The sequence below is a fragment of the Marmota marmota genome, unplaced genomic scaffold (genome assembly GCF_001458135.2).
Source record: "Marmota marmota marmota unplaced genomic scaffold, marMar, whole genome shotgun sequence".
NCBI lineage: Eukaryota > Metazoa > Chordata > Mammalia > Rodentia > Sciuridae > Marmota > Marmota marmota.
This window is the reverse complement of record NW_026000221.1, coordinates 8,242,489-8,270,117: the sequence shown is the minus strand read 5'-3', so window position 1 is coordinate 8,270,117 and position 27,629 is coordinate 8,242,489.

Genomic DNA, 27,629 nt, shown 5'->3' with positions numbered 1-27,629 from the left:
TTTCCGAGTGATTTAATTGAGTGAGTTTGTTAGGCTTAGAAGGATATGACTGCATTTCGGGCGGAGGTGCGTACGTGGGCAAAGGTGGAAAGGTTTGGCAGGTTCTGAGAATTACAAATAATCCATTATGACAGAGGACGTGGTTTGAGTGAGGAAGTGATGAAAAGTGGGCCTGGAAAGGGATTATAAAAAAACTGATAGATAAAATTTGGTAGAAGAAAGGGCAATCTTCCAAGAATTTTTACTTCACAAAAACTTGGACTCATGTCAGAGTACATGTCAAGCTCATACATAAACAAGCACAACACAAGGGGGAACTTGATAATCATTTGGTATTGTTCCTTGACTCCTTTACATGGCAAAAGTAAAACCGAGCCAGGTGTCATAACAATTACGTGTATCTCTTTCAATTTGGAATAATGAAAAAGTTCTGGAGATGGATAGTGGTACTACGTTGCACAAGAATATGAGTGTTCTTAACGTCCCTGAACTGTACACTTAAAATGATTAAAATGCTAAATTTTATGTTATGCATATTTTACCTCAATCAAAAAAGTATTTATTGAGTGCCTGTTGTGCACACGAAATGAGTGGGATAAACGTTGGGAGATTTATACTGTACTATATCCAACTTAATTAATCAGAAAAAAGAGCTGATTTCTAGAAGAGGGTGTCACAGTTCCTATATACTTCTGTTTAATTAGTAAAATAAATTCATCATAGGGCAGACATTGTTGAAGTGTCCTCCTCATTTCTTCTACCGATTACAACTATTAACTAGAATTTTCAGTAACTTATCTGCCAACAGATCCCCAGTACCTAGTATAGAGTAAGTACTCAATAAAATTTCTGAGTGATTTAACCGAGTAAGTAAGGCATAGAAGAATATGATGGCATTTCAGGGAGAGGTACATGAGCAAGGGTGGAATGGTTTGGCATATTCTGAGAATTACAAACAACCAACTAAGCTACATAGACTTACCTCAAGGAATTGTGGTAATAATTGCTGTCCAACTCACTGGGAATAGTTCATTACTTTTTATGAAGCATAGTTAGGTACCCACAGGACATAAGTATATATCTTAATGAATTTTAACATATGTACAAAAATGTCCAGCATTCTAACAGGATTCCTTCTACCCATCCCCAGTAAGTAGCTCCTCAGGAAATTAGCGGCAACCCTGACTTTCCTTGAGTAATTTTTTTTCTTTGAAGATATGAGTTTATCCCTCCATTTTTCTTGATTTTATGCAGTAGAATCTTCAAGCAGCTGTTGACATAGCTGTTTAGTTAGTTTGTTTGTTTTTATACTGTGTAACAAATCACCACAAATTTAGTGACTTAAAGCCACACTAACTCATTGTTTTTAGGCCACCATGGGTCAACATTCCAGGCACCAGACAGCTGGGTTCTCCTGTGAGGATCTTACCAGGCTGAAATCGAAGTGTGGGCTGAGGCTGCCAGCAAATCTGAGGGGCAGAGCCCTCTCCGAGCTTACTGATTGTTGGCAGAACTCATTTCCTTGCAGCTGCATTTCTGAGGTCCCAGTTTGCTTGCCAGCTGTTAGTGGGGGCCCCTCAAAGCTACCTTCTGTCCTTGTCATCCATGACTCAACAGAGCAGCTTATATCTTCCAGGCCAGCAGAAGGCTTGAAACCTGTCCTGTTTTAAGGTGCACCTGATTGGTTCAGGCTCACCCAGGATAATTCCCCTTCTGATTGAATCAAAATCAACTAATTTGGGAACTTAATTTATACCTGCAAAAATTTCTTTGCCATAGAACATGACACAATGAGAGGAGTGATATTACATGGTATTTACAGTCCTGCCACACTCCAGGAGGAAGAAGGAATTTTGAAACCATCCTAAAATTCTGCCCACCCCAAACCACTTTTCAGTTGATTCACCTGACCACAAATGAAATGAGATCATTATTTTTCTATTGAAGGCATTTACTATACAAAATTTAGAAAACATAGATTGAACCAAAATAAAAATATACCATTCATGATTATAACCAGATATAATTAGCATTTTAGTGAATATACATTCAAATTTCTTAAACATTATAACTACACATATGGGGTGTTTTCAACTAATGTTGGATAGTTGTTTAAACTGAGTTTTCATTCTGATGCTTTATTGAGTTTTTAGAGGCCTATTTTGGTTTTGAGCATATTATAGGCTGGCCCTGTGTTTGTTTATGTAATATGCTAGCATATATATGTATGCATGTACTATATTAAACTGCTAAATCTGAATTAATAAACACCAGCAGGATAGTCAAATGTAAGAGTCCTCTACTTTATGCTTTGAATATAGCCCTTGCTGCTCTGCCACTATGATTTTGTGTATGTGTGTGTGTGTGTGTGTGTTTAATTATTTCTAAGGAAGTATTTTCTTTTTTATTTATTTTTTAGTTGTTGATGGATTTGATGGATCTTTATTTTATTTTATATGCAGTGCTGAGAACTGAACCCAGTAACTCACACATGCTAGGCAAGTGCTCTACCACTGAGCCACAACCCCAACCCCCTATAACTTATTTTTAAAATGGACATATTCCTTTCTCTTCTGCTCTCCCTGTTCCTCCCTAAACTCTTCCTTTCCCTAACCTCAGGGGAAACAGGATTACCTTTCTTCACCATTTTAGGCAGATTTATCTGTTCTTGAATACAAACCCACCATAGGATGAAGTAATCCGGACTTTGGGGATAGTACCAGAAGAGCTCAGAAATGACTATCTCCCAAATTAACAAGTGAATTACAACTCCAACAGAGAACATGTGGAATGTAGCCTTTGAATCACCTCTTTATAAGCCCCCTGTTCCTGCTGGTGAACAAAATCACAGCCTCTGGGACAGGAGTCCCGTGTGTTCCTCCTCTGCTAGCAAAGCAATAAACCTTTTTTTTTTCCTTTACTCAAAACGGTGTCCTCTTTATTGGATTGGCATCAGGGACAAGAACCAAGATTTCAGCAACAAATTTGACACCCCAGATGGGACCCAAGAGCAGCCCCCACTCCAGCTTTCTGGGGCAAGCCTGGCTCGTTAAGGAACCCCACTTCCATGCTGAGGGTGCAAGGTGGCTGGTGAACTTGTTGAGGGCCAACTGTAGGAAATTAGGAGATGGGTTAGTTTGTCTAGGGTTGAACCAGAGGAGGTAATCCTATGAGTAAAGGGAGGGACTGAGGGACTGTCCCAGCAGCTGCCGAAGCTTCTTTTGCTTCGGGAAACTTGCGCCTTCTCTCCCTGGACAGTACAGTTTGCTCCATCATAGTCCACTTTGAGAAAAAGGAGACTGAGCTCAGGAAATTCATGACAACTTTGGCCATTTGGTAAGTCCCCTGGTGTACATGCCAAGACCCTTGATTCCACACATCTTGTTCCTCTACAAGAACATCTGGTCACTCTTTCTGGAGATATCTGCGACAACACTGGTGTAGGAGTCATGGTTAAGCTCCCTTCTAATCTGTTCAAGATTCTCATGTGTTTGTTGGCCTTGGGTTTGGGAGTTCCCTCTGGTTGTCTGGGTTTGTTTGTATCTGTTACTGCCCTTTCAAGACATGGTCAGTATTGCATTGATCCTATAGGTAGTTTCTTGGGAAAGATCTTGGCTGGTCAATTTAAAGGTTTCTGTGTGTTGGCCATGGTTTGGGGGCTCCTCGCTGGTTGTCTCTGCATGTTTCTTTTTTCTACAATCTTGCAGTTGGAGTTGGCCTGTCAGAGGTAAAATAAATTGAAGAAATGGCCACCTATAGGTATAATTCTGTCTATGATAATGTTCTACTGTAATGATTTGGCTTTTAAAAAGCTTTCTGGGTTATTGTACAATCTTGTAGTTGGAGTTGCTCTGTCAAAAGTTAAGTAAGTGGCTAGGTGTGGTGGCACATTCCTGTGACCCCAGCAGCAGCTCAGGAGGCTGGGGCAGGAGGATCATGAGTTCAGAGCCAGCCTCAGCAAAAATAAATAAATAAATAAATAAATAAATAAATAAATAAATAAGGTACTAAGCAACTTAGTGAGACCCTGTCTCTAAATAAAAATATGAAATAGGGCTGTGGATGTGGCTCAGTGTTTGAGTACCCCTGAGTTCAATCCCTGGTACCCCTGCTCTCCAAAACATTTAAGTAAGTGGAAGAAATTTGTACATGCCAGTCTATCCGTTTTAAAGGTTCCTGTCTTTCAGCCCTGGTTTCGGGGATCCTCTCTCATCTGTGTTTTCTTGTATGGGGAACTGGCCCTTTACATGGGCCATGCTGCATGAATAGGAATAAGCCTATCTAAGAGAAAGAGGTTTACTGTAACACACTCTGGACTTTGAATGGTTTTTCTGGATTATTACACAATTCTGAGGTTGAAGTTATTCAGAGGTAAAGTATATATGAAAGAGTTTCTGTATGTACAGGAATTCATGCAGTTGCATGGTAAGGTGTCTGAATAGTCAGGAACTAACTGGAAGGTACTAAAAGGCACAGCCTCTGGTGTGCAAGGACACCAGAAGAAAGGGTTAAAAGGATTTCAATATTTTAAACCCAGTGCTGGCACTCTCTCATTGTTCCCCAGCCTCATCCCAGGGAGTCACAGATAATTTCACTGTGATCAAGAACAGTAGCCCTAAACTGAGAGAAAAAAAAAAAAAAAAAGATTCCAGAAAAGCTACCTGGGCTGTAGAAAAATGACCAAAGAGAACCTAGCCTCTGCCCTGCATTCCAGCCCCTTTCACTGCTGGCCACACAGGATGTGGCAATAGGTTTCAGCCTCATCAGTTTATGACCTGGGGACAGGAAGTCTCTTCCTTTAAAGATCTTATAGGACACCTCATTTTGCCAGGGAATATTCATCTCTAGGGCAGAGCAATTCTTACTATAATAACATCCCATCAAAGTAAATGCTTGGGGAGACTGGCAGAATAAATAACTGCACCCAGAAAAGAAAAAGAGAGAAACTAAGGCCAACCTGCGTTTTGTAGGCAGCCTCTCCAAAGGGATCTTCAAATGGATAGAAAGGGCCTCCTCCATTACATATCAATATGCCTAGTATAAGGAAAAGGCCAAAAGGAGCCTCTTGGTAAGATTGACAGTGGGAAACTCACTTAAAGTTGATGGCATTATAAGGCAGATAGGTCAGGCTCAAAAATATCCTGTGCTCCAAGCCCTTGGATGCAACCTGGGAGAAAAGAGATTAAGGCACAGGTTTTGTACATGCCAGATTGTCTGATCCCTCTCCTAGGATGAAATTTGGAGTTGGAGAATATCATGCTAAGTGAAATAAGCCAGTCCCACAAAACCAAGGGCCAAATGTTTTCTAGAATATGCAGATGCTAATTCACAATAAGGCAGGGGGTGGGGATGGGGGCCACTAAGGAAGAATAGCATTATCTTAGACTAGGTAGAGGGAAGTGATGGGAGGGAAGGGGAGGGGATGTGGGGATAGGAAAGATAGGAGAATGAAACAGACTTTATTACTGTATGTATATATGTGACTAAATTACCAGTATGATTCTGCAACATGTACACTCAGAAAAATGAGAAATTATTTCCCATCTATGTATAATATATCAAAGTGCATAAATGCATTCTACTGTCATGTATAACTAAATTTAAAAAATAAATAAATAAATGCACAGATAACATTCATAAGGATCATTTCAGAATACAACTTTAAGAAAGAGTCCAAAACTAGAAAAGATAAAAGAAAGTTATAGGCATAGAAATATATTTTATTAAAGAAAATTAGAAAGTAAAAGAAATGTTTCTGAATGAGAAAGTATTTTGTGTGGTAAAGTAAAAAATGAAAGAGGAAAAAATTAAGAATGTAAACAAGTTGCGAATGTCTAAGTCATAGAAGATTTGTGGAAGGTAAACTTCAAAAAGTTTGTGTTTGTGATTAAATTGGCTATAATTAGCACAGTCTGTCAGAATTATTAGGATTTTAATGTACTGATAGGAAGCAAAGTCTGAAACATTGAACTGCTCTTACCTATCAAGATAATTTTCTTTTATTTGTCAGGTTTTATCACTTAGGGAAAGTAAGTCTTAAAGGAATTAGGTTATAACAATATAGTTGAGATGCTAAATATATGTGACTAGGTATATGTATGCATGTGAGAAGTATATCTAAGTCTTGTCTAAGTATTACGTAAAAGTTTATGAAATGAAAGCTTATGTAAGTTTACTGGCAAAATAACCAATAAGTGCTCTCTTTTATACATTGTACCTGACACAGAAGAGCTATACTGTCTCATATCTGCTTGCTTTAATTAAGTCAATTTCTGATCATTAACACTGTTTCCTAAATGTGTAAGAGATTTAATACTATCCTTTGATTTTGGTTAACCCATGCTAAACTGTGTACACTCTGGATTCTTAATTGTACTTTACAAGTTAAACTTAAATGTGGAACTTAGGAGAACACTTTGCCAAGATGGTGTTCTCCAAACTAAAATTAGTAGCAAAGTAATCAGATTTGTATAAAACTAACAAAATTTGGTTGGTATTTATTCATGTCTTTTGATGTTTTATAGCTGGATAAAATAACCTATTGTCAATAAGTTATATATAAAATTTTGTGTTATTCTTCATCCTGGATTTGGAATTTAAATGTATTTTTGGAAGATAATAAGGAGAGCCTGATCTGTTTAAAGGTGATATTGTAAAACATAGATGCATTCTGCCACTTTTTCCACAAAAAGAAAGTTAAAAGCTCTCTTAGCCTTTCTTTGATTCATGTTTCAGATGTAATGTTGTATTGTGCTATTTGTCAAGAGCCCCACTTTACCAGAGATAAGACTCTGCTTCCTACCTTAATCCATGTTATAATGGCTCCAAAATAGACTAGACTTCAGTTCACAGTTGTATTTAAAAGATCAAATTGTCTTGTAAAGATTACTATGATCTCAAAATTAACAGGGATTATAATAAATAACTAAGTAAAGATTTAAGATTATAAAAATCATTTTTCTTGGTTCATAGCTATTATATAAATTGAATTTTTTTATTCTGTTAATTTCATCTTGAATTTTCCTTGTAAACTTTATAACTATTGCCTGTTAGTGTTTTGCAGAGGTAGTGCTTCTAATAAAACAATTTGAGTTAATTTGAGATAATAAGCCATCACCTAGAAGACAGATAGTCTATAATGTTGACCTCAATTAAATGAAAGGGGTAACTGTAAAATTATAGATATTGGAATTATAAGCTGTTACTCCCTCTTTAAGACTAGTGAAACTGGCTTGCAGGGTGTTTAAAACCAAACTTGGAGACCAAAATCAAAGAAGTAAAAGGGCCAAGGAAAAATGCAGCCAACATTTTGGCCCTTGCCCTCTAAGGCCAGCTAGGACCCAGAGAATGATGGGATCCCTCTCTGGGCCCTATAACTCTGATGATGAGTCACCTGATCTGCTGATCAGAGAGATGGAGAGGACCCTAGAGAACAGGAAGCCAACCAGTGCACATTCTGCAAAGGTAAGAGTCTTTGGAGATGGAAATGTCCCTGATGCTTCCAAGAGAAGCCATATATGGTCAACAAAATGGTAACACATCCTTGCAGATGGCACTACTGGTAGAGGAAAGCTAAAGGAGCCAAGAGTCTTTGCACACATTCCCAGGAATGATCTCTGAGGAATTTCAGCTGACTCTTTTTGAGTAAACAGGAACAAGGTCAGTTTTGACCAATTTGGTCTTAAATACCTGGCAGGAGAGTATAGCCTAAGCACAGCCCTACATGAACACTTAAAAGAAAAAAACAATGTTTTGTTTTGTTTTAATGGAATTAAATATATACACTTGTGTCAGCCCTACCAAAAGTAAGTAAAGCTGGAGGCTATAAAGGAAGAGTTCTTGTGTGGGAGTACCTAATTGTAATGATCACAAAGGACTCTAGATTTGCAAGCTTGTCCTGAGTTAATTTGAGCTTGATCTCATAGACCTACAAATATTCCTAACCTTCTACATTGATTAACTTGATCTGGTTTCCACTGATAAGCTTATGAATTACTGTCCTCTTGGTTTTCAGAGACTGGCTGAAATACTAATTGCTTTTGTGTTAATTGTTTACAAAAATAATGTTTTGCTGTCTTGTTTATATTGTCTTATCATGATCCCTGCCCTATGTGTGCCTTGTTCAGTCACCTGCCATCTGCCACTGTGGACCTCTGTACTGCTCTGATGCTGAATGCCCTTAACTGTCCACATCCCACCTGGTAGAGAGCAAGAATTTTGGGTTACTTTCCCTAATTTTGCCCCTCCAGCAAGAAGCAGCTTGGAGATGTTGTCACCTATTTTTCCATAGAAATGGAATATAGAAATTGACAGTGGGGAAATGTAACAGTGGTCCACTCTATGCTTTCAATATAGCTCTTGCTGCTCTGCCACTGCAATTTATTTGTAAAATGGACTTGTTTCTTTTTCTTCCTCTCTCTCTCTTTCTACTCCTTCCTAATCTCTCCCCCTCCCTAATCTCAGGGGAAACATGATTACCTTTCTTCCCCATCTTTGACAGATTTATGTCCTTGAGTACACACCCAACAATAGGAAGGAAGTAATCCAGACTTTGGGGATGATACCAGAAGACCTCAGAAATGAGTACTCCCAAATTAACAAGTGAATTATGACTCCAACAGAGAACATATGGAATGTAGCATTTGAATCACCTCTTTTAAAACCCTCTGTTCCTGATGGTGGGCGGAGTTATAGCCTCTGGGACAGGAGTTTCCTGTGTTTCTCCTTTGCTAGCAAAGCAATGAACCTTCTTCTTTTCCCCTTTTTTCAAAACTGTGTCCTCTGATTGACATGGGGGACAAGGACCAAGTTTCAGCAACACAAACAGTTCTTCTTGGGATGGGTATATAGCTTAGTTTTAGAGAATGTACAAAGTACACCATCTAGTATGTACAAAGTCCTGGGTTCAATTCCTAGCACATACATACACACACACACACCAAAAAAAAAAAAAAAAAGGGAAAAATTACTTTTTCCCAATAGTAAATATGGAGAAACTGGTACAGGTTTAGGGATGACCCAACTGAGTGTTTTTAACAAGCTAAACCATGAGGTGGTCATTAATTCATATTTTACTAATGATTTTTCTTTTAAAATTTGTAGTGGTAAACAAGGGCTTGCATAAATATTCCACTTTTCCATCTCTGAGCCTGTGATAGGATTGCTTTTCCCTGTCCTCAAATAGCATGACCTATGTGACTTATCTTGGTCATAAAATAGAAATGAAAAACATTGAGAATGAGTTTGCAATTTGTAATCTTGCTGTGTTAGTCAGCTTTTTTGCTGCAACTAAAAGACCCAACCAGAACAATTGTACAGGAGGAAAAGTTCATTTGAGGGCTCAGGTGTTCTGAGGTTTTAATCCAAAGAAGGCGGGATCTACTTCCCGGGACTTGAGGTGAGGCAGAATTTCATGGCAGAAGAATGTGGCAGAGGGAAGCCACATGATGATCAGAAATCAAAGATACAAAATATATACCCCATAGCCATGCCCCCAATGAACCATTTCCTCCAGCCACACCCCACCTGTCTCCAGTTACCACTCAGTTAATCCCATCAGGGATTAGTTGGCAGATTATGTCAAGGCTATAATTCAATCATTTCTCTTCCAAACCTATTGCATTGTCTCACACATGAGCTTTTGGGGGACACCACATCTAAACCATAACACTTGCCTTTGCCTGGCTCTGTATGTTAGCTGCTTTGAGGTGATATCTCTGCAGCTGGGTTCCTGGGAGGCCATGATTAGCCTAGCAGCCCTTCTAGGGCTCAAATTGAGAAAGAAAATGCTGTGTTCAGCCACTAAGTGTTGTTTCTTACAACATAATCTAGTCTAATCTGACTAATGAAGAACTTCTCTCATTCTATTAATTAAAGCAAATTCAAGTTCAAACCTACATGAATATCTGTCACTCCTTTTCATTCTGATGTGTTTTTGTGAGTGGAAGAATGGTTAAAGAAAACATGGAAGTTCCCAGAAACCTGTTCTCAAGGTAAACATCTTTCTTCTTGTGTGACTTGGTGGGAAAGTGTTGAGAACAGCAAATGATGCCACTAGGCTGGTGGGCCAAAGGCCAAAGTACCTGTTCACCCTGACAACTGTGTGTGTATGCGTGTGTGTGTGTGTGTGTGTGTGTGTATATATATATTTATATATATATATATATNTATTGTATGTGTGTGTATATACATATATAACACAATATTTATATATTTATAATATATAAATAAAACACTCACATAGTGATATAATTCATCATGTTACTTATAAACTGAAATGGAAAATATATAAATTTAAGTTCAAGTTGTTAAAATCTAATTCCACTAAAATTCTCTTTTGAAAGCAGGGCACCACTTTATTTTTAATGGAGTGCAATGGTACACATGCCTGTAATCTCAACTACTCAGGAACCTAAGTCAGGACGATTATAAATTCAAGATCAGCCTGGGAAAATTAGTGAGATGTTTCTCAAAATACAAAAAGAGCTGGGAATGTAGCTCAGTGGTAGAGAACTTGCCTTGCATGTATGAGGCCTTGGGTTCAATTCCCAGAACTAAATACTAATAATAATTAATAATAATAATAATAATAACTTTAAAAATATATGAATAGGCCTTTATAAGTGCTCTACCCTATATAATAAAGTCTCATGAATTTTCCAAGGGTAGAGTCTTCTGACTCAATGCTTTGGCACTGAGTTTAAGTGTGGCCAAGACATGTATGAATCATGGTTTTTGCTCTTAATACAAAACAAACAATCAAAACCATGTTGAGTATCATGAGGAGATATGAGATTTTTAGCAGAGAGCAGAAAAATGCTTTTAGTTGGGCTAAAACCTAGCTTCTCTTCCTGTGGCACAGTTATTGTATTTGATATTGAAATGACCCTCCTAGCTGAAAATCCATATTCCCACTGAAGATGCAGAATGTAGCTCAGGCCTAAATCCATGTGCATCCCCCACCCCCACTAGTGATTGCTTCAAGTGTAGAGAACACAACATGTGAGCCTATAAGATAGGAGATGCTTTTGGTAACTTCTGAGAAGTATCCTTGATCCTCTTTGAGAACCTTGAGAATGACCTTCTCTTTGACTCTATCCAAAGACACATGTAAGAACAAGTATCCTGAGAATTTGTCAGCAGCCAGATTATGACTATGAGATGAGACTAATCTTGTGGAAAATCTTTTCACTGTGGTAGGCCCAGAAGAAAAATAGAAAGAAACACCAATGACATTGTTGAGCCACTGAAGTAAACTAACCCAGAGGTGTATCGTATTATATGGGCTTCTGGTTACCTAGACAATATATGTGCTTTTAATGTTTGTATATGCCAGTATTTGTTGGGTTTTTGATTCCTTGCTTCTGACACCACAAAACTGACACATTTACAAATTGGCTAAAAATACATTTGCCTAAAACTGAGGTGTAATACAAAATTGAGAAAGCGGTTATTTGAAAACAATGGCTACACACAGACTATAATCCTAAGTGCTCTGAAATGACAGATCATATTAAGTCTCTTGTGGTTCCAATTGTAGCCTGTTAAACAGAATGGTAAGTTGTAAACATTTGAGAGATGATCTTTTTAGTAATTTTGTTGGTAAAGAGCTATGATCAACAAGAGAACAGCAGGGGAAAAAGCAAACAAGTTTCTGATAATAATAATAATAATAGCAAACATATTATGCTTACTTTGTGCTAATGCTATTGCAGAGGATATATTCCCTCATTTGCTTTTCATGATAATCTTATAATATTATATTTATGCCATTTTCTATTTAAAGAAGAAAATAGAGTGGTTTTTACCAAAACCTCAGTCCTTGTCCCCAATGTCAATCCAGTAATGAATATATAACATTGAGAAAAAGGAAAAAAGTTTCATTGCTTTGCTAGCAAAAGGAGAAACTTGGGGGATTCTTGCACCAAAGACTGTGATTGTTCCCATCAGCAGGAACAGGGGGCTTTTAAAGAGGTGATTCAAAGGCTACATTCCAGGTGTTCTATGTTGGAGTAGAAACTCACATGTTAATTTGGGAGACAGTCATTTCTGAGCTGTGGTACTACTGCAAAGCCTGGATGACTTTATTTCTATGGTGGGTGTGTATTCAGGGACTGAGAACTCTGCCTAAAATGGGGCAGAAACATAATCATGTTTCCACTGAGAGTAGGGAAAGGGAGAGATTAGGGAGAAGCAGGGTTAGGGTTAGGGTTAGCAGGGAGAGAGGAAGAGAAAGAAACATGTCCACTTGATAAATAAGTTGCAGTAGCAGATCAGCAAGGACTATATTCAGAACATAAAGTGGACCACTGCTACATGGCCTCACAGCTAATAAGAGCTACAATTCAAGCCACAAGGTCTAGTGTCAGCACCGGAATCCCCTCATTCTGCTAACTTTTGCCTTTGGAGTCCTTTGGGTGCACGGAGGAACAACCCACTGTTGATTGCAGACATTCCCTGAGTATGCTTTATAGTGTCCTTTGAAATCCAGCAGAAATACCTCGGATTCAGTTGGTCAAAGCAAAATGTTCGGACAGCCAGGGTATGCCTCGCAGAATCCAGGGGACTTTGTTTACAAATGAATCATGCCAAGGAATAAGGTCCGCAGATGGGATTCCCCTGCCAGTGACTTCACAAACTTCACTGCTATCTACTTACCTGCTGATTTCATTGAAAGCCAAGCTTTCTTTTCTGTAAAAAAGGTATCTTCTGAGAGAAGATACCTTTTTGCTACAATTTTAACTATCTTAGTTAAAACTAATTCAGCTGTAAAAGTAAAGTTTTAAAAATGCATTAAAATTTCTGATGGGTGAAATGGCAGCACCTATTGTTTCCACTATAAATGTAAAGAAACTGCTCAATGACTTAAAGGAGAATGCCTTTATTGAGCTCCTTCTGCATTATCACCAATGTTGTATGTTAGGTACCATGAGAGCTAACCTAAAAAGCACATTAATGGTCAGTACTTTTGAATTTTCCATTTTATCTTCCTGTCTGCAGTTTTCATTTTCCCTCCCTTTCCAATGAATCTCTCCCACCCTACCCCCATTCTAGCACAGGATCAGATCTCTACTCATTCCGGAGAGTCACACAATAGAATAGAAAGCAGGGCAAGCCACAAGCTTTTGTCTCTTTGTTTTATAAAAGCTTAAACCCTTGGGGAAAAGAGCTTCTCTATTCACATCCTGAAGAAACAGGAATCAAGAAGTTCCTCCAAACTTCCCCAATTCCCTGGGCTTTGGGAAGGGTGGAAGAGGCGGAGGTCTGGAGCCAGTCCCAAGAGCAGAGAGAAGCTGTGCCCTGCATTAAGCAGCCCACTAGGAAGGCTGCCAGCCCGGAGAGGGATGGCCACATTGTGCGCATTGACAGAAATATAAGCCTCCTTCACAAAGATTCCTGGGCTCCCAGCATGACATGGGAACTGCAGAAGACCATTAAAACTGAGGACAGAGATGACAAGCTCTCAGGCCTACCCCATCTGGAGCAATAACAGAGGACCCAGTGTGTCCTGCTTCCCACCACTTGGCTCTGTGGAAGATGCCAGAACTGTGGCACAGCCCCAGGGAAGAAGTCAGAGGGGCCCAAGACAAACTAAAATTCAGTTGTGTTTTACACGTTGGCTTGTTTATCCACAGGCCCAGCAGAAAGGGCAAATTATAATCAGCTCTCAAATCAGATAGATAAAGATGAAGGAGGCACTGCTTACAGACCAGTGTCTGGTATGTAGAGCTCAAGGCTGCTACAAGAGAATGTCATAAGAGTTTATAATCTCCTGGGATAGGGAGCACTGAGATGAGTGAATCTGAGAACAACCAGAACAGAAACAGGCTAAACAGTAGAATATGTGGTAGAAGGAGATACAAGCATAAGCTGGAGATCCCAATGAAACTCTGTGCAAAAGGGGGAACATGACATGGTAGAGTGCATAAAAACTAGGGTAGACGGGTAGCGGGGAGGAAGAAGGGCTCTCCAGAGCATGCCACAGCATGCACAAGGACTCCAAGTTGAGCAAGAGCATATTCAATGTTGACGATAAGAAGATTCACCGATGGACTAAATCGAGGAAGAGTGGAAGGCTAGATAAAGGTGAGCCACCTTAGAAGGTCCTGAGTGGCTGACTCAGATTGTGTGGGATACCATACACAACAGGACATCAACAGAGTCTTAAACCAGGTTAAGAAATGATTTTTAAAACTAGTATTCTAAGATTAACATGAAGTTGGTATGATGGATTATTGACAGTGAAACTGGAACTAGTGAAACTAGGCACAGCGTGGGGGAGACCATTTCTATCAAGGGGAAAACGGGGTGAAGACAAGTGTTAGGGGTCGATGGGGAAGAAAATGAGCATAGGAACTAATGTGATTTTGCTTCTGTTGTTGTTTGTTTGGTAATGGGGATTGAATTTACCACTGAGTCATATCCCTAGCTCTATTACTTTTTTTTTTTTTAACTTTGAGACAGAGTCTCACTAAGTTGCTGGGGCTAACCTTGAATTTCTAATCTCCCTGCCTCAGCTTCCAGAGTCACTGGAATTACAAGCGTGCACCACTGAGCCAGACTCAATAAAGTGTTTTCAAAAGTGGAATTCATTTTGGTACATTGGAACTATGAATTTAGCAATGTATTAAACTGATCTCAAATTTAGCTAATCACATTAGTACCATGTGATATTTCATTCTTGTGTTGCTTTCAAAAATCATGCAATATATTTTAGTTTGCTATTTTAAGCCACTGTTCACCTTAATCCCTTTGGAAATATATCATTTTAGCTGGGCTGGGAAAGAATCACTGAAATGAAGAGAAAACAAGTGTTACTTCCCCAGCATGTTTTCATTTCTGTAATGTTTGTTGTTTCTGCTCTTTAATGCCTCCTGACACTTTGAAACATTGTTGCATGAGGCAAATATGGGAACAAACATGTCTAATTGCAGGAACAAAGACACCTTAGAGTATGTCAGTCTGTTCAGGGGTGGGGGTTGAGAAAGAATTTATTATTTTTTTTAAAAAAAAAAGCAAATAAACAAGATTTGTGTGAAAATCACCTCTGGGACATAAAATGCATTTTAAAAGCACACAAGGGGTTGCCTTACCAACATAGTAGAGGTTTTGGATTAAAAGCTTTGAATTCAAGTCCCAACTCTGACATTGACAAGGTCTTGCCCAAGTTACTTGAAAGACTAGCCTTTAGGACCTTGGTAAAATTAGAAACTGGTGCCCCTATAGACAAATGAAGACTCAGTGGAGCTGGAGGATTTAATCTCTACTCACCCCCTTGAGTGGGTACCTATGTACAGCAAATAATACGTACCACTGTATTCAGAAGCTCTGTTACTTGAAATCTCTGAATTTTCATTTCTTCTTTGTATAGTGAAGGGAATGAGTGTATCTGCTTCATGGTGCTATTTAAGGACTTAATTGCTATAGAACCTATAGAGTGTTTAGTACAGTACTTAGCACATTTCAACAGATGTTTTATATTATTATTGTATTATTTTTAATCTAAATCTCTCACATTTTAGGGTATAGGTTGGCAAACTGTGGCCCAGCGGCCAAATTCAGCTCACTACCTATTTTGTACAGCCTGAGAACTGAGCATCACTTTTAAATGACTGGGGGGGGGGGCAACTTAAAGGCTATTTTGAGACACATGGAAGTTTCAAGAAATGCAAGAAATGCACAAGGCTACATTCATCCATGTATGGGTTACCTATGGCTGTTCTCATGGTACAGGGGCAGAGCTGAGCCATGGTATGAGAGATAGGATGGCCCACGATGCCCACAATATTTTCTGTTTGACTCTTGAGAGAAAAAGTTTGCCAACCATGGTTTTAAGGTATTTGTAGTAGCACCAGGATGTGCTCTTCAATCTTTTCCAAGGATTAGAATTTAGTCAAAATGATTTTTGAAATTCCTGAGTGCCAGTGAGCATCAAGCTGTTGAAAGAGAAGAATTCTTATTCTTTCGAAGTATTTTGAAATAGCTTTCAAAATACTGTCACCTCTTTTCATGGGTGATGACAATGTGCCTAACATTAATTCTCCTCCTAATATACAAAAAGAGTGGCGGCATGGTTCTTTGTCAGAGTCAGACCAAACACATGCCTATGGAGGCCGTCCTGAGCGTAACTATATGTTAAACAGATTCAGAGTTGGAAAGCTGTTTTAGATGGAAAGGTGCCACGCAATCTTTGGCTGTCACTTGGTATCACCATATATAAATGCAAAATAAAAAGTTCAATCGTTGAAATGTTTTATCTATTTGTTCCCCAAAATCCAGATATTTGGAAACATCTGGTTAATTGATTACATTTTGCACTTTTCATCTGGATTTAGCATTCAGCTTATTTCAGCTAATGAGAACAGCCAAATATCAGCCATGTTCTAAATACTGATATGAGGGGAAAGAATCATTTTTCTTCCTAACCTTTGCTAAACAAGCTTCCTGCTTCTACTTCTTCCTTTTTGACGCATTCACTACTTTTTTCTATTTTGCCCTCTATTCCTCACTACCTTTATTTTTTGTTTTTGTTTTGTTTTCCTTTTTGGCTTTCACTTGCTTCGTCTTGCACAATCTTAATCATCCAGACTTTCCAAGAGTATCATCTTCTTTTCAATCTGTTTAGTCCAAGGAATAAAAATGGTTGGAGTTACTTATTTATTTATTTGAGATTGAATCCAGCCGTGTTTTACCACTGAGCAACATCCTGAGTCCTGTTTATTTTTTATTTTGAGATAAGGTCTTACTAAATTTCGGAGGTTGGCTTCAAACTTGCGATCCTTTTGCCTCAGGCTCTCAAGTCCCTGGGATAATAGGCACATGGCATCACACCTGGCTTAAAAATACTGGACTTTTAGTAGTTGCATCTGTCAACTAAAATCCAGTGTTCGATCTTCCAAAGGAATAAATGGCTTCTTATTTGTTAGGAGCCTGTTTGGGGTACAATTTACCATATTCTGTCTGCAGCAGAATTCAAGGGAAAGATCACAGGGAGAGAGCTCTCAATTTCCCTATTCAGAGTTTTCTATTATTTTTTCAGTTGATTTTAACAATCTGTTCAATGTCAGAATTGCATGTAAAATCCTTATGATCTAATGCAGACTTCTGTGGGCCACTTATTTACAATTATGGCAATTATACCCTTTCTGTGACTTTGGCTATTTCAGGAGGCATGGTTATGGTCCACACTGGTCCGTAAGCTTTTGCTCTAATAACACAGATCTTGCCAAAACAAACGCAGTCCTCCCTCTTTGCTCCCCTAAATTCTTGATTGATGCTCTGCCTTTATGAAGTCTTGCTGTGAACACCACACTTAGTTCATGATGCTCTTGTCAGAATGTTTTTTGCACATTCCCAGGGAGGGCCTTTTCTTTTCCAAACAACACTGCAGGGTGAGCTATAGCCCCAGATCCTATAAACAGGGAGAGCAGCTGCAAAACTGAGAATTTTATTGTCTTTGGTCCTAAGCTGCTGACTTTATATTTAAAAAAGGAAGAGCTTCAAATAGAAAAGGGAACATACCTTGATTTTAAAATAATTACTGTATGATCTCTGGAGGTAGTTAACTCTCTTATAAATACTTGGTTTCCCTTAAAGAACACTACAAATATGTCATTTTCCTGAAATCCTTTAAAATTAAAGAGGAAAAACTTACGCTTTCAGTACTAGATTTGTCTGGTTTATTTTAATGCCAGCCAAATCTTAGAAATATTAAATACAAAAAACCTTTGAACAGTGTAAGTAGGGATGATGAAATAGCAACCACTATGGTTGAATGACAGGAAAATCACACCAGACTAGTTTAATTTGCAGGTATAATTACATTACAAAGTATTTCATTACAAGTAATATTACAAAAATAGTTTTGGATTGTTAAATTTCCTTAATATCTTAGGGAATAGATCAGGATGACAGTGATTTTTAATTAAATTAAGAATAATTCTACCTAATACATATTTTATGAACCACACACATTTTCAGGTCTCAGCCAGAAATTTTATATTCCCAACACTTGGACATCTTTTTGTCCTTTTTCCATGTTGAAAAAAATAATAATATTAAAGAAAAAGAGCCAAGATCGTCTCAGCTCTTGTACTAGAGTCTGTTAATAAGGCTTCGCCCTTGACTTCCTTCCACCTTACATTAACACACCCAGCCTCACCCTTCACACAGGGTTCACCCCTCTGAGAAGGGAGGTGAACTCACATAGTCTCACACTCTTTTCCTATCTGCTTTAGAACACATCAACCCCTTCATTAACTGACTCATCAAATAGCCTGGGAAGCATTTCTGTTCACTCCTAAAACCTCTGCTAAGAAGGGATTTTGTACTAAGAAGGGATTTTGTACAAGTTCACTGGTTCCTGGAAATGCATGAGATTTTACCTGCCTCCTCTAAGAACACTGCAGGAAACTTCCTATTCCCTTCAAAGAGGAATCCCAAATTGTTTTCTAGGAAGACCTACAAAGCTCATGTATTCAGCCCCAGCTTTTCTCTAGCACCTCTGAGCCTGAGTCTTCCCTTCCCCACTCCCCTGTCTGCTCTCAACCAGTTACACTGGGATTTTCTGTTTTTACATATGTGCCAAGCTCACCCTGCAAAGAGGCTTCACTCTTTCTCATTCTTAGAGAATCTTCCATCAGGTCTCCCTGCCTTCATCCCCTCCACCCCACCCCCAGCCCCAGCTGTCACTCAGATCACTCAGATATCTCTGCCTTACAGTCAAATTTCTGAAGAGGTCTTCCCTGACCACTCTTTAGGAAGCAGAATAATGACCCTGATGGATGTCCACATCCTAATTCCTCAAAATTGAAATCTTATGTGGTCTAAGAGGCTTTGCAGGTATGATTAGAAATTGTAAGACCGGAAGATTGTTTTGTCATATTTGGGCGGGTCAATGTAATCATAGGGTCTTTATGAGAGAATTGAGGATGCAAAGTTACTATCCTTGAATATACAGAAAGGGACAATGAGCCAAGGATGCAGGTGACTTCTAGAAGCTGGGAAAGGCAAGAAACATCTTCTTCCCTAGAGCCTATGATTTTAGCCAAGTTACACCCATATTGGGCTTTTGACTTCAGAACAGTATGATAATGAATTTGTGCTATTTTAAGACACCAAATATATGGTAATATGTTACAGCAGCAATACTTCTCCTCCCAATTTCTGCATTAGGTTACTTCCCAGCCCCTTAACTGGCTTCATTTTTCTTCAAAATATTTACCACTATTAAACTGACAGTAGTTTCTCATCTTGTTTATCTCTCTCCTGCAAAAGAAGTCAAACTATGGACTGGGGCTGGGGCTCAATGGCAGAGCACTTGCTTAGCATGTGTGAGGCACTGGGTTCAATTCTTAGCACCACATTAAAAAAAAAAAAGAAAGAAAACTAAACAAACAAAATCATGCTGTCCCATCCACAACTATCAAAAAATTAAAAAAAAAAAAAAGAAGGTAAACTACATGAGGGAGAGATTTAGGCACTCAATGGATCATTGTTGAATGGATGACAGAATGAATCAGCAAATTAATACTTATTAAAAGCAGACCCCACTGCATCTTAATTTGGATGTGGAATTTGTGTGTGGGTATGTAGTACTAGTAGTAGTAGCAGTAGTAGCAGTAGTGATAGTAGTTATAATAGAAGTCATAGTGGAGTAGTAGATAATAGTAGTGGTGGTAGCAATAGTAGCAGTAGCAGTAACGGTAGAATTATGGAATTTGACCTATTTCTGTGATGGAGCAATGGCATCGATAACAGTTAAAAATTGATAACAGTTAAAAAAAAAAAGCACCAGTATTTTAAGAGGGCTTTTGATCAGACCCACATGAAAATGTTCTTCATGTGTTTTGAACTATATTGTTACTGTCATTTAGGTAATACCTTCAAATGAAAGGTCCTGCCCACAAGGCCAATTATGAATAATTCAGCATTCATTCATGGATTGCATACTTTGACAAATATTCCTAACTTATTTGACTAAGAAAGCCAATCTAGTTGTGATCAAAGCTATAAAGAAAAATTAACCCCCAGAAAAATTTAGGTCAATATTTAAACTCATGATTTGTAAAGCAAAAATGGGTCCCATATGAAAAAAAGTAGAGAGAAAAAGGAAATTTTACAAATTGAGAATGTAATTGGTACCAGAAGCAGACCTTACACTTAAAAGAGATATAGACCTGATCAGTAAATTGCATCATTGTTAACATTTCTCTTTCTAGCGTAATGGTGTACTTATTTAACTACCTTTAACGGTTCTTTGCACTTGAAAAACAACACTTTTCTCTAAAAACTACCTTCCTTCAAAGAAATAAGGATAATCTGTAACTTTGTTCAGCTGTATGTGAACCATGTCACTAGCCTGGCTACCTCAATGTGAATCTCAGTGCCATCAGTTAAATCAATCTGCCTCTTTCCCTCATTATCCCATATGCTGGGCAGTATGCTAGATGCTAGGGATTCAGTAGTGAAGGCACAGACCTGGCTTTTAGAAATCTCACAAATGAAACAGCCAATATAATGATACAGTGTAATAGATAGAGGTCAACCAGACAATGTTGCCCAGGCTGGGTGGAAGCAGAGGGAGGAAGGGTAGTCAGTGGTCAAGGGTGTTTAGAGGAGGTAGGAAGTAGGTAGGAGTCATCCAAGAAAATGGGGTGGGGTGGAGGAATGGGGGAGTGGCTGTGGGGAGATATTTAGAGAAGTCTGAAAAACCCTGGAAACCCCAAAACAGTTTTCAACTTACACTTTTGATTTTTTTTCTCTACTTATGATATACAGGCTTGAAGAGTATTCTTTCAAAACCACCTGTGTTCATGTATATAGCTCATGTGTATCAGTTTGCATTCACTTCATATTGCTGGCATTTGAGCATTTCTATCGGTCATATTTTATTTATTATTTTCACAATTTATAGACATTTAACTTATTTCAAATGTTTTTTGCTTGTTTGCTTTGTTTTGTGGGGGAGGGTAATGGGGATTAAATCTTAGGGTGCTCTACCATTGACCTACATCCCTAATCTTTTTATGTTTTATTTTAAGATAGGGTCTGCTAAATTGCCCAAGCAGATCTCGAACTCGAACTTGCAATTCTCCTGCCTCAGCTTCCCAAGTCACTGGGATCACAGGCATGCATTGTTTTTTTTGTTTTTGTTTTTTTTTTTGTGTGTGTGTGTGTGTGATTATAACGAAACTGCTGTTACTATCAATGAGTGGCAAATTTTCTTAATACTCCTCTTTATGTAGATATGTGACAAATTTTATAGGGTAATATATCAAGAAGTGGGCAGGAAGAGTGTTCCAAAGCATCATCAGGGCTCCAGGGAAGGGGTCTCATCAGTGGATGGGGAGTTATGGGGTTCAGGTGCCAGATGGATTGATGAAATTCATTGCTTCTTCCATCTCTCTCTTGCTAGACTGCAGCTACCCTGAAAGTCACATATTCAGATAGCAAAATCATAAGATAGAGAAGGGCTGTGCACCCCCAAGGGGCTTCATGAAAGCAATAGGAAAATCATTATTGTGTTAAGATACTGAGATTTTGGAGTTAAGTTCCTACTTCAGCAGAGCACAACAAACTGTGGTGTCTGGATCAGCAACTTGGGAACTGGCTAGAAATCCAAATTCTCAAGCCCCAGACCTGACCTGTGGATTCAGAAATTCTGTAGTTAGGACCCTGCAGCTGTGCTTTAATAAACCCCAGGTGATTCTGGTATATGCTTACATTTGCGAACCACCGGTGTGGACTATCCTGACTAAACATAGCACATAAAGACTTTTCAAGAAATGGTAGCAATTACTTAGTTAAACCACCTATGACAAACTAGTTATTGCAACTAAGTAAAAACACTCCTGGTTATATTCCTTATTACAAATGTGTTGATTATTTTTTGTTAATGAAGCCTGATCCCCCCTTAGGCCTTGCTCTGTTTGTAAGTGAAGATGATAGAACTATTAAGGTGATCACGAAACATAGAATGGTAAACCAGGTGCTAAAGTCAAGTTTTTGATTGCAATTAAATTGACAGGTGAAGTGCATTGGTGAGGCATGGAAATCCAGTTCCCCCAATTTATAAATATTTGATGATCAATCATGGAACACAGCTGCAGTTCCCAAATAGTAAACCTTTAAGAAAAGTTACAGTTCTGTGTTTCTAGAATTGCATTTGTCTAATTTAAGCTACACAATGTGTGTATATGTGTTTGTGTGTGATTGTGTGTGTGTGTATATGTGAGTGTGTGTCTAGGATAGTGAGACTGGCCTTCTTTAATCAAGCACTGAAATTTATTGATAATGAGATTCATTGCAAGTTGCCTTCTCTCCTTTTCTTGATTCATGAAGGTATGTTTAAATTTTGTAATTTTGCTTTGGTCTGTCTGGCACTTCAGGTACTGGAGTCATGAGCTTGTGTTTCTCAAACACAAAAGTGCAGGATCTGTGTGCTCAGGCTGAGCTATGAGTATATCATATAATGACCTTGGAAAACTTTTAAATGGCCTAAAAATTTTTAAATGTGTTGTATGGAGCCTGGGGTTTTGATTGTAAAACAACACTCCCACCCTAGCCTCATTAAAATCATGTGATAATCCATTTTTTCTCTTAAAAGTGCTGCATGACATATTTACTTGTCCTAATTAAAGTGAGTTAAAAATAAACTTTGTTTTAAGAATTTGGGGGCATGCCTGGAGCTTTCCTGGAGATCAGCAAAATCAGACCTGGAAACCACTTTTCTAAGAAATCTGCAACTTGACCATTCTTAAATAGTATGCACAAGAGCAAAGAACAATGAAAATTTCCCCTCAAGGACTTTTTTTTTTTTTTAATAGAAATAGAAGACAACTTTGCACTTATATTTGGAATGTTTGATGCTTGTGGGAAAATTTTCTATTTTGTCTCTGCTAAGAGTTTCTTTTTTCTTTTACAAAATACCAGGCCATTGCAACCCTGTTTTCATCTTTATTCTCCCCTCGGAGGCAATTCCATACTAATAAATGAACTTTTATAAACTCCTCCAGTCCTGTTTTCCTATTCCTTAAAAATTCATGCTTATTAACTTCGGAGTTTTGTTCCACCTGCAGTATCATTCGCCATTCTTTTCACAATTTCCTTCTTTGTTTTATTTTTCTATTTTATTTCCTCTGCCCACCCCTCCCTGCTATTAGCAGCCACTGTGGTATGTTTAATGTCTATCTTTTTGTTTGCATTTTTGCAAAATATGTATTGCTGTTCTTCATGCATATATTGCTTTGTTTTTGTAAATGGCATTGTGCTATGTATCTGATTTTTTCATACTGCTTTCACTCAGTCACTATTTGTTTATTTATGTATTCATTTATTTAGCGAGCACTGGAGATTAAACCCAGAGATGCTTTGCCACTGAGCTACATCCCTAGGCCTTTTTTTTTTTTTTTTTTTTTTTTTTAATTTTGAGTCAGGGTCTTGTTCAGTTGCTGAGGGTCTCACTAGGTTGCTGAGGTTGACCTCCGACTTCGGATTCTCCTTGCCTCTGCCTCCTGAGTCACTGGAATTACGGCACCACAGCACCCAGCTAGCACCATTTTTACATACATTCACATTGCCATGTATTTAGCCAGTCCAATATTTCTAATGCTTGTGTAATTATTACGAATGTTTTTTTCTATTTATTAAATATAAGGGTTCAAACAAAAAAAGTTTATGATTTCTGTTGCCACAGAGTTTACAAATAACCACACACATTATGACAAGTATTCATCATTCTCCGTTTTTCAACAAATATTATCAAATGCTTTCATTGTGTTAAATATGGTAAGCACTGTGGATAAAATAGACAACAAGATAGAAGAGATAACTACCCATGTGAAGCCTACATCCTGGAGGATTATCTAGCCTTGTAGATCATGGTAAGGACTTAAGGTCAATAGCAAATTATTAAATACCTAAGCAACAGAGTGATATGATGAAGCATGTATATTTATTCTGGATACAGTCTGAATAATGATTTAGAAGAATTAAGACTGGATTCAGGGAAGCTAGTTAGGAGATAATTAGAGTTGAGAAATGATGGCAGTTTCAATAGGGGTGGTGGTAGTTGAATAGAAAAGACAGAGTGATGTGACATATTTTGCAGACAGAACATATAGGATCTGCTGATCACTTAACTTTGAGATGTGAGGAAGAATCAAGAAGAATCCCTGTGTTTTAGATTGGGTGCAATGGTACATGCCTGTAAGCTCAGTGGCTCCAGAGGTTGAGGCAGGACGATCGAGATTCAAAGCCAGCCTCATCATGTTATCAAGGCCCTAAGCAACTTAGTGAGACCCTGTCTCTAAATAAAATATAAAAAAGGGCTGGGGATGTGGCTCAGTGGTTAAGTGCCCCTGGGGCTAAATCCCTGATACCCCAAAATACAAAATAATAATAATAATAATAATAATAATAATAATAATATTAATAATAATAATCCTGGAGTTTTTAGTCGAGAAACCAAGACAAAGAGAAGATCGAAAGATGGACTTGGTTTGAGAAGAAAAACAAGTGCCATTTTGGTCATGATATCAACAATTGACAACATGGATCTGATTCTCAGGGAAGAGCTACCTACTGAAGACGCATGTTCAGGAAGTATCACTACTTATGGATGTTCTTTAAGATCATGGAAAATGAGTAAGATACAGTGAAAAAGAAAAAAAGAGGACCCCCTAGATATTCACTTCCAATGAACCCCAACATTTAGAGACTGATCAGAGGGAAAGGATCTGGAAGGAAGAGGGAGAGGGCCCAGGGACTTTCCTGGGTGAGAAATATTTGGGTTTCTATCTTATTTCCCTAACTAATGCCTTAGGCAAAGCTGTTTTTTGTGGAGATGGGAAAACATGCTGGTATAGAATTTTGTCTTCCTATTCTCTACTATCCAGGATTCATTTGTTTCTGTGTCCAAATTTGTGTGTGTTCTAGGGAAGCTGTTCCCCACACAACAAACAGGAAGTAAACCCTGCAGCAGATACTAGCTGGGTGTCCTCTAAGTCAATTCAATTCTAATGCTATCTACCTGAGATAGACTCATATCCCATAAGTTAAGGGATCAGTCCCACAAGACCACAACACCAATTGGCCAAAGTGGCTCACAGAACTCAAGGAAACATGTTCACTTACACTTACCAGTTTGTTACAATGTGTGTTATAAAAGATAGTGATAAAGAGATGCACAGGGCCAGGCATGTGGGTTGGGGCTCAGAACTTCCAAGCTTTCTTTAGCAGGCCACCCTCCAGGACACTGTGTTCAGCTAGCCAGAAGCCCTCTGAATCGTGTCCTTTTGACTTCTTATGAAAGCTTTATTTCACAGGCATGCCTGATTAAATCACTGGGTGTTGGTGATCAACAGGAGGCTCCTGGGTGAGACTGGAAGTCCCACTAACCCACTGATCCTGCCTTGGTCTTTCCTGTAACTAGCCCCACCCTGAAGATACATAGGGCTGCTGGCCACTAGTTATCACATTAACATACCAAAGACTCTCAACATTGCTTTGGAGATTACAATGATTCTAGGACCTGTTAGGATAAAGAACAAATACCTATTTAGCAATACCACAAATGGTACAAAGGCTAAATGGACGATAAGAAGTAGAGACAGTGCATGTAGAAAAGTGGACTTGGGGGTTAAGGGGAAAAAATCAAGTTGAACAATATCTGGAGGGAAATTCTGGATTAAAACAGAATGCTATTTTGGACTGAGGTTGTGGCTTAGTGGTAGAGCTTGCCTACCTGTTTGAGACACTGGGTTAGCGTCTCAGCGCCACGTAAAAATATGTAAAATAAAGGTCCATCAACAACTAAAAAAATGTTTTTAAAAAAGGATTTTGTTTTGTTTTTTTATAGGCTAGAGTCGACATTATGGAAACATGAAATATAGGTGCATAGGGATAATGGATCCTAGAAGATTCCTAAGAAGTAGGAGATGGAAGCCAAGCACCAGGGCAGGGTCTCACTTGTGGTTAGAGGAAGGGCAGAAACACATATTCCAGCTTTTCTCTAAATGTTGTTTCACTAACAAAATGAGGCAAGAGGAGGGGCCAGTTTGAGGGCTCTGTTCAAATGGGTTTCACAATGAACAGAAGGGAAGAGACCTAACTCCTTGAAAAGCAATTTGTTCAAAGGTCACTGTCAAAGAAACTAGGCCTCAAAACAAAAAGACTTCTATGGAATTTAGCAGAGAATCTGATTCTATACTGTCACAGGGCAAACTTGGGTTGAGAGAAGGCTGTCTGGGGGAAGAAAATTACTCTCTTCTGTCTGGAAAGAGACTATAACAGGCTTTGACAGAAACCCAGAAAGACGGTGCTGCCCTTTATTGTATTTATCAAAAAGCTGAAAGCTCCCTTTTTTGATAGCATAAGTAGGCATCTACTGCAAAGGACAGATTCAACACGATAACTATATTCAGGAATACCAAGAGAGGGAGGGGGACATGATCAATGGGCACACTAAAGCCCTTAGCATTTAGTTGGTCACTGGCCATAGTTAATCCCCTTCGAGACCTTACCTATGAGTCTGAAAAGTCCTGTGGTGGAATTTTATGCTTAGACTTGAGAAAAGAGCACACAAAAATGAAGCAACATTTAATAACAGCTAAAGGGCAGATATAAATTTATCAAAATACAGCTATATCTATTTTTTTTTAAATCTTGGCTAAAACATACAAATGTTGAATTTTCCTAAACAGAGTGTTTACAGATGAATATTAATGTTTTGGCACATTCTGAATTGACTTCCTAAACCTAGGACATCCTATGTTTTATTTTTTAAATCTTTATGCCATGAAGAGGATAGGTATTAAGGTCACAAGGCCAACATTGAACTGGGAGCAGCTGCATTAGGCAGAGTAACTCAGAGGAGATAAGCCTTCTCTGCCATGTGAGACTTTCAAATCTAAGATTATAAAATAACATCACAGGTAATAAAGACAGGGGCAGTTGCAAAGAATGCTAACTTGGGAACAGGTCTTTAGTGCTGGTGATGTGATTTTGGGCAAGTTACTAAACTCGAGTCTCTTCATCTCTAGAGTACCCATTAGATACTCAGGAGCTTTTAAAGACCTTTCCCAGTTTTAAAATTCTTTTCTCTGATGTATTAAGCAGGATTAGTTTGATACCAAGTGAGAGACATAGACCTCAAACTGGCTTAAGAGGGGAGATGTATTGGTTCATATAGCTGCCAAGCTATTGTCCACCTATATAATAGATTCTGAGAAACAGAAAATGGACTCCGTAGTGAGCACATAGTAGGTAACCTATATTTTTGGGAAAAATATATGTTCTTTGCTCTGGATACATAGAACCTTGCTATGAGTTGTACATAATGGATCTTAGCTCCCATTTCCCCTTTGGGTTGGAGAACCTTTGCAGCTCAACTCTATGCAGTCTCAGTGGGTATAGAGTGGCATCAATCCTAGTCGAGCTAGGGACCCAAACGCTGTCATTAGGACTTCCTATTTCCACTTGGCTCTACCTTTCCCTTGCTGAACCCATCTATTCCTCCTCCTTTCTTTGGGAGTTAGTGGGCATATATACGGGGGGATTGACCAGTGACCATGTGAAGTTCCCTGCTGCCCTCTTGGACCTGAGGGTAAAGCAGGCATCCTGTCAAACCA